The sequence below is a fragment of the Gopherus flavomarginatus genome, chromosome 2 (genome assembly GCF_025201925.1).
Source record: "Gopherus flavomarginatus isolate rGopFla2 chromosome 2, rGopFla2.mat.asm, whole genome shotgun sequence".
Classification (NCBI taxonomy): Eukaryota; Metazoa; Chordata; order Testudines; family Testudinidae; genus Gopherus; species Gopherus flavomarginatus.
This window is the reverse complement of record NC_066618.1, coordinates 85894068-85911903: the sequence shown is the minus strand read 5'-3', so window position 1 is coordinate 85911903 and position 17836 is coordinate 85894068.

Genomic DNA, 17836 nt, shown 5'->3' with positions numbered 1-17836 from the left:
TCACTTTATTTTCTGAAGTCCGGGCTGATTTGGGTGAAACATTTTCATGACTGGTTGGAGAATTACATGTTCTTTCCTTCCCCACTACAATGCAGCTGTTTGTAAGGATTATTTGGTTCTGTATTTGTAAAGAAAAGAACAGTGTTTAACACCCCTTATCTGTACATGGTAACTCCAGAGAGATGGTTATAAAGGAAAATTTTAGTGGACCTCACAGACCTTTCTTGACAGAGGGTATGTCTACACTACGGGATTATTCCGATTTTACATAAACCGGTTTTGTAAAACAGATTGTATAAAGTCGAGTGCACGCGGCCACACTAAGCACATTAATTCGGCGGTGTGCGTCCATGTACCGAGACTAGCGTTGATTTCCAGAGGATTGCATTGTGGGGAGCTATCCTGTAGCTATCCCATATTTCCCGCAGTCTCCCCCACCCCTTGGAATTCTGGGTTGAGATCCCAGTGCCTGATGGGGCAAAAAACATTGTCGCGGGTGGTTCTGGGTACAGCCTCACCCCTCCCTCCGTGCAAGTAGCAGACAACCATTTCACGCCTTTTTTCCTGACTGAACTGTGCGAACGCCATAGCACAGCAAGCATGGACCCTGCTCAGATCAAGACCACAATTGTGGACGTTGTAAACACCTCGTGCATTCTCTTGCAGTCTATGCTGAACCAGGACCTGCAAAGCCAGGCGAGGAGGAGGCGGCTGTGGCAGCGCAGTGATGAGAGTGATGAGGACACGGACACAGAATTCTCTCAAACCGCGGGCCCCTGCGCTTTGGAGATCTTGCTGGTAATGGGACAGGTTCTAGCCATTGAACTCTGATTTTGGGCCCGGGAAACAAGCACAGACTGGTGGCACCGCATAGTTTTGCAGGTTTGGGATGATTCGCAGTGGCTGCGAAACTTTCGCATGCATAAGGGCACTTTCATGGAACTTTGTGACTTGCTTTCCCCTGTCCTGAAACACCATAATACCAAGATGAGAGCAGAGCTCACAGTGGAGAAGCGAGTGGCAATAGCCCTCTGGAAGCTTGCAACGCCTGACAGCTACCGGTCAGTCGGGAATCAATTTGGAGTGGGAAAATCTACTGTGGGGGCTGCTGTGATGCAAGTAGCCAAAGCAATCATTAAGCTGCTGCTACGAAAGGTTATGACTCTGGGAAACGTGCAGGTCATAGTGGATGGCTTTGCTGCAATGGGATTCCCTAACTGTGGGGGGGCGATAGGTGGAACCCATATCCCTATCTTGCCACCGGAACACCATGGCACCCAGTACATAAACCGCAAGGGGTACTTTTCCATGGTGCTGCAAGCACTGGTGGATCACAAGGGACATTTCACCAACATCCATGTGGGATGGCCAGGAAGGGTTCATGACGCTCATGTCTCCAGGAACACTACTCTGTTTAAATGGCTGCAGCAAGGGAATTACTTCCCAGACCAGAAAATAACAGTTGGGGATGTTGAAATGCCTGTAGTTATCCTGGGGGACCCAGCCTACCCCTTGATGCCATGGCTCATGAAGCCATACATAGGCAGCCTGGACAGTAGTCAGGAGCTGTTCAACTACAGGCTGAGCAAGTGCAGAATGGTGGTAGAATGTGCATTTGGCCATTTAAAGGTGCACTGGCACACATTACTGACTCGCTCAGACCTCAGCCAAACCAATGTCCCCATTGTTATTGCTGCTTGCTGTGTGCTCCACAATCTCTGTGAGAGTAAAGAGGAGACCTTTATGGCGGGGTGGGAGGCTAAGGTAAATCACCTGGCTGCTGATTACGCGCAGCCAGACACCAGGGCGATTAGAAGAGCACACCACGAAGCAGTGTGCATCAGAGAAGTTTGAAAACGAGTTTTATCATGGGCCAGGGTACGGTGTGACTGTTGTGTTTGTTTCCCCTTGATGACCCCGCCCCGTGATTGACTCATTCCCTGTAAGCAACCCACCCTCCCCCTTCGATTACAGCTTGCTTAAGGAAATAAAGTCACTATCGTTTAAAAATCATGTATTCTTTATTAAAAAGTCATTATAAGAAGAGGGGGAGAACTGTCAAGGTATCTCAGGTGGGGTTTGGGAGGAGGATAGGAGGGAAGGAAAAGGCCACTAAAAATATTTCAAAGTAATGACAGCCTTTTGGTTGGGCTATCCACGGGGGTGGAGTGGGCGGGTGCATGAAGCCTTCCCCTACGCGTTCTTACACGTCTGGGTGAGGAGGATGTGGAACATGGTGAGTGGTGAGGGTGGTTACACAGGGGCTTCAGTGGCACTCTGTGACCTTGCTGCTGTTCCTGAAGCTCCACCAGACATCGGAGGATGTCAGTTTGATCACGCAGCAGCCCCAGCATTGCATCCTACCACCGCTGATCTTCCTGCCTACACCTCTGATCTTCCTGGCGCCACCTCTCATCTCAAGCGTCTCTCCTCTCCTCACGTTGGTCCCTCCTGCCCTCACGTTCACTGGCATTTTTCCTGTAATTTGATACCACGTCCTTCCACTCGTTCAGATGAGCTCTTTCATTGCGGGTTACTTCCATGATTTCCAAGAACATTTCATCTCGCGTCTTTTTTTTCCTCCGCCTAATCTGAGATAGCCTTCGGGATGGAGTAGGGAGGCTTGAAAAATTTGCAGCTGCATGAGGGACATAAAAAAGGGAGAGAAGCATTTAAAAAGATACATTTTACAGAACAATGGTTATATTTTTTCACAGTGAACAACACTATTCACCTTACATAGCACATGTGATTTCACTACAAGGTTGCATTTTGCATCTTAATATTGAGTGCCTGCGACTCTGGTGTTAGAGATCTCACAGACGCAGGTCCAGGCAGCAGAATTCCGCTTGCATGCGGCCATGGTAAGCCATTGTCTTTCGGCTTCTGCAGCCTTCATATACACAGTGCCCTCCTTTCCCAAATACCAAGCAAAGCCCGTTCAGTGCTACTTCTTTCCTGTTAACATGCAGCAGCAGAAACCACCCCCCGATTTAATTCTCTGGGATGATCGCTTTATCCCTCCCCCCACCATGTGGCTGGTATCATGGAAGATCACTGCTAACCCCCTTTTCCCCCCCAACCACGTGGCTGGTAGCAGGGAAGATCCCTGATAGCCAAAAGTGAAAAAGCTCAGCGCCATTACCCCCCTTATCCTCCCCCCGCTTGGCTACCTGAAAGGAAGGATTTCTTTTAAGCAACAGGCAAACAGGCCAGTAGGAATGGCCATCTCTGTCCCCTTAATTAAATTCCTGAATTTCAACCAGGTTACCATGAACGATATCACTCTCTTGAGGATAACACAGCGAGATAAAGAACGGATGTTGCTTGAATGCCAGCAATCACCGGGACCATACGCAGCTAGGATTTGTCATGCAATGATACCAGATTACTTGCTACATGCATGGCATGGTCAAGTGTCCTACCATGGTGGACTGAATAAGGCTGCCTTGCCCAGAAACCTTCTGCAAAGGCTTTTGGAGTACCTCCAGGAGAGCTTCATGGAGATGTCCCTGGAGGATTTCCGCTCCATCCCCAGACATGTTAACAAACTTTTCCAATAACTGTACTGGCCGCGAATGCATCCCAAGTCCTCAGGGCAAATCAATCATTAAAAAATGCTTGCTTTTAAACCATGTTTTATATTTACAAAGGTACACTCACCAGAGGTCGCTTCCATGTCTGGGCTACTGGCTTGGGAGGCCTGGGACAGTAATTCCGTCTGGGTGAGAAAAAGCTCCTGGCTGTTGGGGAGAACGGAGTGCTGTGTGCTCTCTGCAAGCTTGTCCTCCTCTTCCTCCTCCTCATCTTCCCCGTCAGCAGAATCCTCAGGCACGGCTGAGATTACCAACCCCACCTCGGAATCCATAGATAGGGGTGGGGTAGTGGTGGCGGACACCCCTAGAATCGCATGCAGCTCAGCGTAGAAGCGGCATGTTTTCGGCCCTGTCTCGGACCTTCCGTTTGCTTCTTTGTTTTTCTGGTAGGCTTGTCTGAGCTCCTTAACTTTCACTCTGCACTGCACTGAGTCCCTGGTGTGGCCTTTCTCCATCATAGCTTTGGAAATTTTTTCAAAAGTTTTTTCATTTTGTCTTTTGGAACGGAGTTCTGTTAACACGGAATCCTCTCCCCATGTAGCGATCAGATCCAGTACCTCCCATGCGGTCCATGCTGGAGCTCTTTTTTGATTCTCAGGAGACTGCATTGTTACCTGTGCTGAGGAGCTCTGCGTGATCACCTGTGCTGGTGAGCTCTCCATGCTGGCCAAACAGGAAATGAAATTCAAAATTTCGCAGGGCTTTTCCTGTCTACCTGGCCAGTGCCTCCGAGTTCAGATTGCTGTCCAGAGCGGTCACAATGGTGCACTGTGGGATACCATCCAGAGGCCAATACCATCCATTTGCGGCCACAGTAACTCTAATCCGATATGATAATACCAATTTCAGCGCTACTCCTCTCGTCAGGGAGGAATACAGAAACAGGTTTAAAGAGCCCTTTATATCGATATAAAGGGCCTCGTTGTGTGGACGGGTGCAGCGTTAAATTGGTTTAACGCTGCTAAAATCGGTTTAAACGCGTAGTGTAGACCAGGCCACTGTCTGCAAGAGTGATTGAGAGGAAAGCTACTGTATAAAGAGGTATAGCTAATTCCATTTTTACAATGCATGCCAACATTTTGAGGAAAATTATTGATATGAAAAGAAACCAAAGGCACAGCATTTTTCTTGTCTCAGCCATTGTCACATGAGCAATGGTTGTTTAAAAAAAAACAAAAAAACCCCAAACCCACATTTTCCAGAATAAGTTTAGCCAAGCATCCATCTTTTAAAATGTTCTTTTTACTTGGACACTGGTTCTTGTGTTATGTGAAGGGGTAAGTAACACTTTCTCGACACCATTCATGATTTTATAGATCTTTATCATATCCCCCTTTAGTCATTTCTGTTCCAGGATGAACAGTCTTTTTAATCCCTCCTCATAAAAAGTTGTTCCACTCATTTTTGTTGTCCTTCTCTGTATGTTTTCCAATTCTAATGTATCTTTTTTGAGATAGGGTGACCAGCACTGCATGCAGTATTCACGGTGTGAGCGTACCATGGATTTATACAGTGACATTATGGTATTTTCTGTCTTTTTATCTATCCTTTTCCTAAAGGTTACTAACATCGTTAGGTTTTTTAACTGCTGCTGCACATTGAGCAGATATTTTCAGAGAACCATCCACAAGGACTCGAAGATCTATCTTGAGTTGTAACAGCTAATTAAGGCCCTATCATCTTGTGTGGTATATAGTTGGGATTACATTTTCCAATGTGCATTACATCTGCCATTTTGTCACTCAGTTATGAGCGATCCCTTTGTAACTCTTCACAGTCAGTTTTGGTCTTAACTTTCTTGAGTAATTTAGTGTGTGATGTTACTGTAGCTGTGTCAGTCCCAGAATATTAAGAAAGACAAGGTGAGTTGTGAGATATCTTTTATTAGACCAGCTTCTGCTGAGATGAGAGAGAGAGGGAAGCTTGTGAGCTAGACATATTCATTTGTTTGTATGTTAGACCTCCGTCTGTGTCTTTTTAAACTGTAAGCTCTCTTTCTGTCTCTACTTAAAAATAAGAATGTGTATGATTTGTCCGCTATATAAAAACATTCATTTTTTTAATTTAACCCTAATCCCTCCTTTCCCTATCCTTTGCCTTTATCTCTTTTCATGTTCAATATTTGTCTAACTTATATGGTAAACTCTTTGGGGCAGGGACCAAGTCTTTTGAAATCTCTGTAAAGTGCCATACCAAATTATGATGGTGTTTAAATTCTTATTACTAATAATTGTATAATTATTCCCAGCTCTGGCACTCATTTATCATTTACCCTTGAGCCTTGAGTTACTTAACTGTTTCACTTTAATTATCACAACACCCTACATCACATGGGTATTTTGAAGCTTAATTTAATTAAGTCCTTTGAGAAACTAGGGGGAAAGGTTGTTATGAATTGAAAATTACTATTTAATTATTCACTTCATTTTCATGTAAATGTCACTATAGGAAATATTTTTAAATACACAATTACAGATTACTTATTAATCCATTTTTGTTGCAAGCAACAAAGATTTACTTATTTATGCCTTTTCTTTATTTTCTGCTCACAGCTAGCAATACTCTGAAGATGTGTATATTGATAAGGGGTCTATGTGGCAGAAACAAGGAGTTGTGCGTGAGTCCTTCAACAGGGACTATGCAAACCTAAATATCTAAGTTAAGTTCCATTATTTTGATTGGATGAGGCAATATGCCTTCCTCAGAAGATTGGGGCATCTGGAAACTGAGTTCTGGGAAGTTAGTTATTACCTGCTAGAAGTTTACTACTTGTTGTTTTCTAGAGTTATTTGAGGTCTGAGGCTGAAGGTTTTGGAGCCTGGTTTTCATCTCACTTACATGTATGTAAATTTAGAGCAGCTCCGTTGCTGAGTCACACTGGCTTCACAGCAGTATAAGTGAAAGCAGGGCTTATATTCAGCCAGAGCTGTCCAGAGAAGAGCTCTGGTTAATATTTTCATATTGTGGAGTAGAAGCCTGGTGCCTCCCACAAAGCGGAAGCCCTGCCCCACAAATGGGGGGGGGGGAGGAAACATGTGAGAGGGTCCGGGAAATACATGATGAGAATTTAAGCCCTGGGTGAAAGGAAAATCAGACCTATTGCATTTAGTTAATTTGTAAAGGAAGGGGTTACTAATACTGATGTAGTATCCTGTGGTGTTCATCTCAGCCCCTACTATACGCCAATGCAACTCAGTAGGTTACAACAATAGCTGAATTTTCCAAAAGCACTGGAGGTGTGTACCCTCCTGATAGATACTTTTCCTGTTAGCTTCTCCCCATTTCCCAATGTGTAAGTTGCACTCATTTTGCATATCCAATGATGGACAGCAGTTTGGTGCAAAGTACTTTCCCACTTAAGTTCACTTACACTTATTTATGATCAACTTTACAGTTTACTCACATGTAACTTATATCAACTTTTTTTTTGTCACTACTGAATTTGGCCCTAGGATTTCCAAGAGAGATGTATCTACTTATTTCCATTTATATTTGGCTGAAAGAAGGTCACATTATGACAAAAATGCCATCATAAATATGACACTTTGATGCTTCACCCAGTTATTGTTACACATCATATAACTTTTATCACGCACCCTGGTATAGTAAATTTGTGCCATGCAACATACTTACTAAGGTTTGTCCTTTATACTAATCTGTCATAGTCTCTAAAATGTTGGAGACTACATGTGGTTTTTGGTTTTGTTTTCTTTAACCTACCTTTGTCATGACTGGAGAGGACTGAAAAATTTGAATCAGTACAGATATCCATTTAAAAAAAATACAGTTTCATTGAAACTAAAATATTTCACTGGAACACTTTTTGACTTTCTCATTTAGTTTCTCAAACATTCTGTTTCAACATTATCCCGTAAATTTCATTTTGAGTTTTATATTAAAATAATTCAATATGTGCGTGTATATATACAGTATATTAGTTTAATATAAAAGTGGAAACACTTTTCTGAAGCATCAGGGATTGGCAGTCACTGGAGAAAGGTGAGGTGGACCAATGCATATAAACTCCCAGGGTTTTATCCCGTCTGCTCCTGTTGTTCTCACGTAGGCTCTTGTTCTCCAGCCCTTCTCTTAGTTACACACCATCAGCTGCAAAGGGCTGCTTCAAGTGTGGTCTGAGTTAATGCCCCTTCGCACTGAGTAATCTTTAATAGTAAAACACACACAAATTGCTATACGGAATGGAACAAAAGAGCCTCTAGTCAGCATTCCATCTCCAGCAGTGGCCAAAACAAGGTATTACAGAGGAAGGCATAAAACCTCCATAATGCATCAAATGGTACAACATTGTAACGTGGGAGAAAACATATTCCTGAATTCAGCTAACTATTCGCATATGTGCTGAACCATGAAGACTTACAATTTTTGCCCCAGCTAATGTAATTGCAAATGTTGTTTGTAATTCATATGACTGTCTAATCTTTTTTAAAAACATATTGTTCTTCCAGTGACTGCTAGCTTGAGGTGTGGGTTTTAAGACTGATGTCCAGTCAGGTATTTTTTCAATCACATTACAATGTTGGATAGATGTTATTGATTACTGTACTAATATAAGCAATGAGTCACCTTTATTTTTAACCAGTGCTGAGAGTTATTTTCTTCAAACTAATTTGTTACTGTGTCATGTTGCACTGGGGGTAACTGAAGACTGCCTGTTCTGAGCCTCTGTCATAAATACAAAGAGAAGGGTAACAACCTTCCTGTATACAGTATTGTAAAATCCCTCCTAGCCAGAGGCACAAAATCCTTTTACCTGTAAAGGGTTAAGAAGCTCAGGTAACATAGCTAGCATCTGACCAAAAGGATCAAAAAGGGGACAAGATGCATTCAAATCTGGGGTGGGGGAAAAAGGCTTTGTTTTGTCTGTCTGTTCTGTGTGCTTGTAGGAGAAAGATCAAGAAAGCAGGCAATCTAATTCCATTAGGATTAGTAAGTACTAACAAGGGAATGCATTAGCTTACTTTTATTTTTGGCTTGTGATTTTCTCTGTGCTGAGAGGGAGGTGTATTCCTGGTTTTCTTTTTGTAACTTTCAAGTTTTGACCAGAGGGAAATCCTCTGTGTTTTGAATCTGACTGTCCTGTGAGATTATCTTCCATTCTGATTTTACAGAGGTGCTTCCTTTAACTTTTTTCTTTCTAATAATTTTTTTTAAAAATCTGATTGGGTTTTTTTAGTGGTCTAAAAAAACCCAAGGTTGGTTTGTGCTCATGGTTTATTCTTAAACCTCCCCAGGAAAGGGAGTGTAGGGCTTGGGGGAATATTAGGGGAAAGTAAGAACTCCAAGTTATCCTTTCTCTGAGTTCTGTCTAATCACTTGGTGGTGGCAGCGTTACCTAACCCAAGGTACAAGGGAGAATTTGTGCCTTGGAGTTTTTAACCTAAGATGGTGAAATAAGCTTAGGGGGTCTTTCATGTGGGTCCCCACATCTGTACTCCAGAGTTCAGAGGGAACCCTGACAGCCTCTGTCTAGCTAGACTCAGCTAGCCCTGTTCCTCCTTCTCTCCTTCCGTTCCCCTTGCACTTCCTTCCTGTGCTGCCTCTTATCAGCCCACGGCTGATGGGGTAATTGGCTCAGCTAGGCAGCCTGATTGAGTAATTACACTCATCAGCTGCCTACTGGGGAACTAATTTAGAGTGATCAGAGTGCAGACTCAGCTGTTTGCACCCTGCACTCTGTTGCACATTCATAAATATTTGATGTATTATTTTATATCATTTGTGATATAATGTGAATGCAAATGAAATATTCTACTAGATAATCTGCCAAGATTTATTGAATACAAAATATTTTAACTGAAATCAAACCAATGTTCCTTGCAGTGAACAGCTGCAGCTACTTTAAAATAAAGTTAAACAAGCATGAAAAACAGGTATGAAAATAACTTTACTGAAAAACTAATTAGCCCAATACAGTACAATCTGCAATGACACAGGAGTTATAAAGATCATGGTCCAATTACAGCAATGACTCACTGATTGTTGGAAATGACTGACCGGGTCACAATTTGATTATGATAAAACAGTACAGTCATCCCATATGGCAGGAAGTCTTGGTAGTCTGTACCATCTGGTTCCCCACCCCCACCTTTTTTTTTGAACGTGTACATCTATCCACCTTTTCTCGGCACATAGTCTGCAGACTGTATCTACACTAAGGCCTTGAATACAGGTATTGGGTAGTGGCACCTAATCTTCTTTGGAGAGATGGGTCATCACCCCTCATCTGTACCAGGTGGTGGTTTTTAATGCATAATTTGTGGAGATATCGTGTACCTCACCTACCAGTTATGGGGTTGTATAGCTATCAGCAATGTCTGTTCAGGGAGACTTATTCTGCATCAATTGAAGTTAGTGGAAATTTGGTCTTTGTCTTCAATGGAAAAAAAGATCAGTGCCATGCCATATATGAAGATTGTTTGCGATTTTAGGAAGGTGTGTTACATATCCTAAAACCTTTAAATATTTATAGGCATAGTAGTATCAACAGCTGTCCAAATTAATTATGCATCAAATTAATTTTGACACTTGTAATTACTGCGATAGTAGCCTATAAGATAGTATATTTATTACATATCCATTTTATAAACAGCACAGAACTCTAGAACCTACATTATCAAGGTAAATAACAAAAATACACTCAAACAGGCCAGGAACATTTTGAAAACTTCTCTCTCTTACCTCTCCCATACTTTCAAACAATTCTTCAGTACTGTTTGTGTAACTAATGGTGGTAACAAACATATTCAAGCTGAATTTGTAGATCACTACATCAGAAAGAAAAGAGGCACCATTATAATAAATACAAGATCCTATCTTGATACAGATGCAATTACCTAGAGAGAAAATGAAAATTTCAGGTGAGATAGATCAGGCTTTCTCATAATTCAGATCTTGTTAAGGTAAATATATATGAATGCTACAGCTCCAGAGAGCACACTTTTGTCTGATCATGTCATCCTGAAGGCAGGAACTATTGTAAGACACTACACTGCAAAGAATGGGAACATGGTATTATCTGACCAGTCAAAATGCCACAGGAAATATTAAAAAGTGAGACTTTGAAGGAAGACATGTAAAATGTATAGTTGCTCTGACCAGAAAAGGAAAAGCCTCACAACAGGTAAAAGAGAGCAGATACTTTCTGCTTTTTTTTGCTTTTCTTCCCATTTCCATGTCACTCTTGCAAGGCATAATAGGACCAACAAAAGTGACAATTTGATTTACATTCTTGCAGGATTTATTTTTTGAACTAAAACCCAGGGTAATTAGTGAAATACTTCTCTTTAAACTCTCTGTTCCTGGGATGTAAAGGGTCAATAATTCCCAAGCCTGGAAACATATTGTCTCTTCTGCTATGTACTGTTGAGTTTTCACTTGAACGTTTTCAGGAGATGTGGTGACAAACAATTTTACTTGAGATTTCCATATGGCTTCCTCATCTCCTTTAAAAAATGCCCAAATTGTTCCTTTTTTCCACCTAAACCTTGTCCATACTAGAAAACTTACTAACTGGGTTGCAGTAAATGTCACCAATGGTGCAGTTGCACTGGTAGAAGCAAGGATATAAGGGATTTTATCATTATGTAATGAAAATCTGCTCTGTGCAGGTTTTCATGAGATGATGGTGGTAAACCCATGTGCTGCACTGTTTCTGGCCATTGCTGTAACACAGGCATTATTTTTTTTCTATTGTAGAGGCACCCAGAGGCTCTGTCCTGAATCCACAAAGGGACTTAAGGTTTGTGATGCAGAATGTTGCAACACCTAACTCTTAGGCACCTAGGAAATCACAGAAACACCACTACAATCCACAAAGAACCAGTCAGCTACCTAGTTTCCCTGTACAATGAATGGGAAGGGAGAGGTGGCTAAGAATGGGAGCCACAAAAACCAACATGCAACTCAGGGTATGTCTACACTACAGGATTATTCCAATTTTACAGAAACCGGTATTTGTAAACAGATTGTATAAAGTCGAGTGCATGTGGCCACACTAAGCACATTAATTCAGTGGTATGCGTCTATGTACCTAGGCTAGCATCTATTTCCAGAGCGTTGCACTGTGGGTAGCTATCCCATAGCTATCCCATAGTTCCCGCAGTCTCCCCCGCCCATTGGAATTCTGGGTTGAGATCACAATGCATGATGGAGCAAAAACAGTGTTGCGGGTGATTCTGGGTAATTGTCGTCAGTCAATCCTCCCTCTGTGAAAGCAACGACAGACAATCATTTCGCGCCCTTTTCCCTGGATTGCCCTGGCAAATGCCATAGCACGGCAACCATGGAGCCCATTTAGCCTTTTTTCACTCTCACCATATGTCTACTGGATGTTGCTAACAGACACAGTACTGCAGTTCTACACAGCAGCATTCACTTGCCTTTGCAAGTTAGCAGAGATGGTTACAAGTCCTATTGTACTGTCTGCTTCTTTGGAAATTGGCGATGATGGTTATCAGTCCTATTGTACTGTCTGCTGCTGTCATAGGTGCTCCTGGGTGGCCTCGGTGAGGTCGGCCGGGGGTCATGGACAAAAATGGGAATGACTCTCCAGGTCATTCCCTTCTTTACGTTTTGTCTAAAGGTAGAGTCAGTCCTGCCTAGAATATTGGACATGCCTACTAAAGAACCAGAGAGCACAGCTGTTCCGGATCAGAGCCCCAGACATCCCACAGAAATGATGAGCTGCATGCCATTCTAGGCGGTGTCCCTGCAACAACCCCACCCGTTGCTTCCCTCCTCCCACATCACTCTTGGGCTACCGTGGCAGTTATCCCCCCATTTGTGTGATGAAGTAATATAGAATGCATGACTAAGAAACACTGACTTTATTGAGATAAAATGGGGTGGGGGGAGGCAGCCTCCAGCTGCTATGATATTCCAGGCAGGACTGAATCTTCATTAGGCATTAAAGGTGGTGGTGGGGGGGAGAGGAGCCCAGCCTCCAGCAGCTATGATATTCCAGCCAGGACTGAATCTCCAGGAGACAAAGCTTAAAGAAGGGAATGACAGGGAGTCATTCCCATTTTTGCCCAGGTGCCCCCGGCCGACCTCACCGAGGCCAACCAGGAGCATTCACGGGATGATGAGGATGGTTTTCAAGCCTATTGCACTGTCTGCCATCAGGAAAGGAAGGGTAGAGGATGCTGCTGTTCAGCGCTGCAGCACCGTGTCTACCAGCAGCATCCAGTAGAGATACGGTGACATTGAAAAAAGGCAAGAAATGATTTTTTTCCCTTTTCTTTCACGGGAGGGGGGGAGATTAATGACATATACCCTGAACCACCCGCAACGATGTTTTTGACCCTTCATGCATTGGGAGCTCAGCCAAGAATACAAATGGTTTTTGGAGACTGTGGGGACCGTGGGATAGCTCAAGTCCTCAGTCCCCCCTCCCTTCCTCCATGAGCGTCCATTTGATTTCCTGTTATACCAATATAATAAAAACCAGCAGGATCTTATTAAGAGGATAAGGCAAAGATGCCACATTTATTGTAAATATAATAATAAGGCAAAAGATAAAAGCAAACAACGTTGTTTTACTACTTATTCCTTTCACTACTTATTCCTTACACACACACACATATATATATATATTCATTCACACAATCATTCATTCAGGTTCTGTGTAGGTGTTATAGTTACCAGCCTAAAAGTTGCTCATGCCAAGTTACTGGCCAGGTATCTTGGTCATGAGGATGGAGCCGAGTCTGTGTCAGATGCATCTGATACTCCTGGAGGTTGGTAGCAGAACCAGGGACTCAAAATCCTCAGTTTTTAGAGTCCATTTTTATAGGAATTAATTCCTATGTTAGTCCATGGGTACCACTTCATCCTGCAATATGTTGTTGGCTCAGTTAGCAGATGGCACATTCCTTGTGGCTCCACACTCTCTGAAGTAGCACATTCCTTCCAGGTGTTTGGGGTGGATCCCAGTTTACCCTCCGGGGGTTGTCTGGTGGTCCACTTGACACATTCTTCGGCCGATGGATCCTTTCCAGGCTGGCACCTCCCTAACCATTCACGTACATCAAACATTCATCAACATACAGTCCATATCTTAACCATATTTTAATTTACTGTCTCCACCACTTTTGGGGGGTGTGTTAATTCCTATGAGATTCCTGGCCCTGTAATCATAGAGGGTGGGAGTCTGTTTGTTTACATTGTATCAATTACAGCTTAAGGCTAGCATAGTGTTTACTTCAAGAACAAAGTCAATTAACTTGTTTGTAAGTTTTACATAGTAATAGAGTATCTTTCACAGGACAGATACAATTAGTGTTTTCTGCAGACAGGAGCTTACAAGTTTTAACATAAGAACTTAAAAGATTTTTGTACTTGGTGAAACTAGCGGGTCACTATCACTTGGGGGAATCACTGTTAGCACCTTCTTTAATATCCCTACATAACGTTACGCTTGTCACGCAGCATTGTGCTGAGTCCCTGCTGCGGCCTCTGTCTATCATACCCTTGGAGATTTTTTCAAACGCTTTGGCATTTCGTTTTTTGGAACAGAGTTCTGATAGAACAGATCAATCTCCCCATACAATGATCAGATTCAGTATCTCCCGTACGGTCCATGCTGGAGCTCTTTTTTGATTCTGGGACTGCATGGTTACCTGTGCTGATTGGCGCTCCACTCTGGGCAAACAGAAAATGAAATTCAAAAGTTCGCTGGGCTTTTCCTGTCTACCTGGCCTGTGCATCCGAGTTCAGACTGCTGTCTAGAGCGGTCACAATGGTGCACTGTGGGATAGCGCCTGGAGGCCAATACCATCGAATTGCAGCCACACTAACCCTAATCCGAAATGGCAATACCGATTTCATCGCTACTCCCCGTGTTGGGGAGGATTACAGAAACCGGTAATAAGAGCCCTTTATATCGATATAAAGGGCTTCGTTGTGTGGACGGGTACAGGGTTAATGTGGTTTAACGCTGCTAAATTCAATATAAACTCGTAGTGTAGACCAGGCCTCAGGGAGCTACCTAATATAGCCAATGGGAAATGCTGAGGAGAGGGGTGTGTGCCTGAAGGAGGCATCTGTGTCTCTTGTGATCCACAAAAAGGAACCCGCTCCTGGAGGCAAATAGCTTAGAAGCCTAAATTGTTTTTTTTGTGAGAATGAGTTAGGTGCCTCACTCCACAGACACAGGGGAAGAGCCACTGCCTCCTTTTTAACTTTTAGCCCAGGTTGTAGAGCACGTTGCTGGGGTGTGGGATACTAGGACTGAAGTATCCTTTCTTTGATAGGTAGAAGGGATTTGAACAGGAACATTCCTCAGGAGCATGCACTAATCACTGAGCTATGGGATATTCTGCTGCAGGGCTCCCTCAGTGACTGCAGTTGAAGCTGCTGTACTCTGGAAAACTAGTGAGAGTGATTGAAGAAAGGGGGCCTGGGTCTCCCACCTCCCACCACCAGGGGCACCCTAACCACCAGGCTACAATCTTATTCTCTCTTGCTCTTTCTCTCTCTGACTCAATGACTATTTAAGTGTTTATCCACAGTGGAACTGCTTCAACATAGAGAGAGAGAGAGAGAGAGGAAATCCCACATCAGAATATTCTAGTCCAGTGATTACAGCACTTGACTGAAAGATGGGTGACCTCCTATTCAAATCCTTTTTCTTTCTGAGAGGGGAATTGAAGGTGAGTGTCCCAAGGTAAGTGCTGTAATCACTGCCCTGAAGTTATTAGGTGGGCAGCAGCACCGCCTCCTCTTTGGCTGATTTCGAATGGGACCTTATCCAATAGGAAGCCTCTGAACACACCTACTTGATCAGGCCCAACAGGCGTGAACGTAGATGCTACTGTTGGGGATGCTGCCGCATCCCTGGCTTGAAGTGGTTTACATCATATACAGGGTTCTCAGCACCCTCACTGTACAAATTGTTCAAGAATCACTGGGCCTGTCTTCCCTCAGGGCTCGTCCAGACTGGGGGGGGGGGAAATCGATCTTAGATACGCAACTTCAGCTACGTGAATAACGTAGCTGAAGTCGAATATCTAAGATTGAATTACTCACCCGTCCAGATGGCGCGGGATCGATGTCCGCAGCTCTCCGTGTCGATTCCGGAACTCCGTTGGGGTTGATGGAGTTCCGGAATCGATATAAGCGCACTCGGGGATCGATATATCGCGTCTAGATTACACGCGATATATCGATCCCCGAGCAATCGATTTTAACCCGCCGATACGGCGGGGTAGTCTGGACGTACCCTCAGTTTGCTTAACTATGAGGCAAGTGTCCCAAGTACCTAGAGGGAGGCAGCTATATGCATGCTTAGGGAACATTTACTGCAGAAACTTAGGCGCAGAGTAAATGCAGTTGCCTCCATGGTTATGCGGTAGTTGAGCAGGAGCTTTGTTGCTTAAAACTGGAATTTAAGTGCCTAAGTACTGTGGTAGAACCTATCCTTTTCCTAGTGCAGGGGTAGGCAACCTATGGCAGGCGTGCCAAAGGTGGCACTTGAGCTGATTTTCAGTGGCACTTACACTGCCTGGGGCCTGGCCACCAGTCTGGAGGGCTCTGCATTTTAATTTAATTTTAAATGAAACTCTTAAACATTTTAAAAACCTTATTTACTTTACATACAACAATAGTTTAGTTATACTATAGACTTATCGAAAGAGACCTTCTGAAAACGTTAAAATGTATTACTGGCAGGTGAAACCTTAAATCACAGTGAATAAATGAAGACTTGGCACATCACTTCTGAAAGGTTGACAGCCCCTGTCCTAGCGCTTGTGTTTCCTGGGTTTGGTCTCTAACACATGCCAGTTTTCACCTCCCCCAGCTCTCCCCTTCTGGTCAGGTTGGACTGCCACCTGACCAGAATTCATAAGCTTAGTTTTGATCGAATCTTTCAGTTTCCTTTGCTCCCTCCATGCATTCTAGTGTTGACATCCCACCCCCTCTCTTATGTTCTGCAGAAGTGGGGTGAGATGGGGAGGCGGCAGCGGGAGAGCGACGTTCACAATCTTGACTGCAACTTTACAATGGGGCGGCAACTAGCGTTCCCCCTCCCTGTGGCCTGTGCGGGCAAGGCTGTGTAAATTGACAGCACGTGTGGGCGCCGTCCCCTGGGGCGCACTGTGCACCACGCACGCACCGCTTTCCGTGCGATGACTGCAATTGCCTCCTCTCCCCCGCCCCCCTTGCGCGCTGCAGTGCATGTGCCACCGCTTAGATGACGCGCGCGCTGTACTCCTCATCTCCCCCCGCCCTTGGCAGAGGCGGCCAGGTCCGCGCGCGCGCCCTGGCTTAGTTGCTCGTTTGCTCCCCCCTCCCTTCCCGAGCAGGGGCCGGCGCTCTGCGCTGATTGGCTGGCTGGGCTCGGCCAGGTGTCGGGCTCGGCGGCGAGGAGAGGCCGGGCAGGGCAAAGCGCGCGCGAGGGCAGCGGGGGTTGGCAGGAGCCGGCTACAGCCGCAGCGCCTTGCACTGCAATCGCAGCCTGTAGGCGCTCCCCGAGGACACGGGGCTGGAGCCAAGGGGGAGCCCAGCGCTGCCTCTTTCCCCGGGCGCTCCCTAGGCGGGAGCAAGCAGCACCCTGCTGCCCTGTGCTCTTCCCTTATGGGATGCTGGCTGGAGCTGAGGGCTCGCCGACCGGCCTCAGCTAGGAGTTCCCTGCGGCGTGCGGGCGACGGGAGTAGCCGGGGCAGCGCTGGAGAGGAGCCCAGCAGCAATAGCGACGGGAGGGTTTTATTGCATGACAGTTCTGGGTCTGATCGCTTCTTAAACCAAAACAGCGGAACAGCTGCCTTCCCCCCTCAGTGCATCCAGAGGGGGAAGACACTGAAGGACTTGTTAACCCAGCAGGATCAGCTGCAGCGGGAGTCGGTGTATTTTTGCTGGCGCCTGTGAGAATTGATCAGTGAAGTTACTGCCCTGCTTCCATCTTGCGTTATTCTGAGTGTGAGTATTGACAATTGTCCATCTCTCTCCCTGCAAGCCCTCTTGCTTGCCTGTGTACGTAATACAGGGGGAGAGGAGATGTCTTGTGTCGAGACTGGTATTTGGATGCAATTGATCAGTTGGAAACTGCTGATTGTGGCTTGCATGGAAGCAGGTTCTCCGGTTCCGAATTTGGGGCTGGATTGATGTACAGTAGTTTCACTAACTAATGTGACACCCGACCGAAGAGAAGGGGTGGGATGATTGCAGGGGAGGGGGATATGTGCTGCATAATCCTCTGCCTGTATTCTCCCAATTCTTGG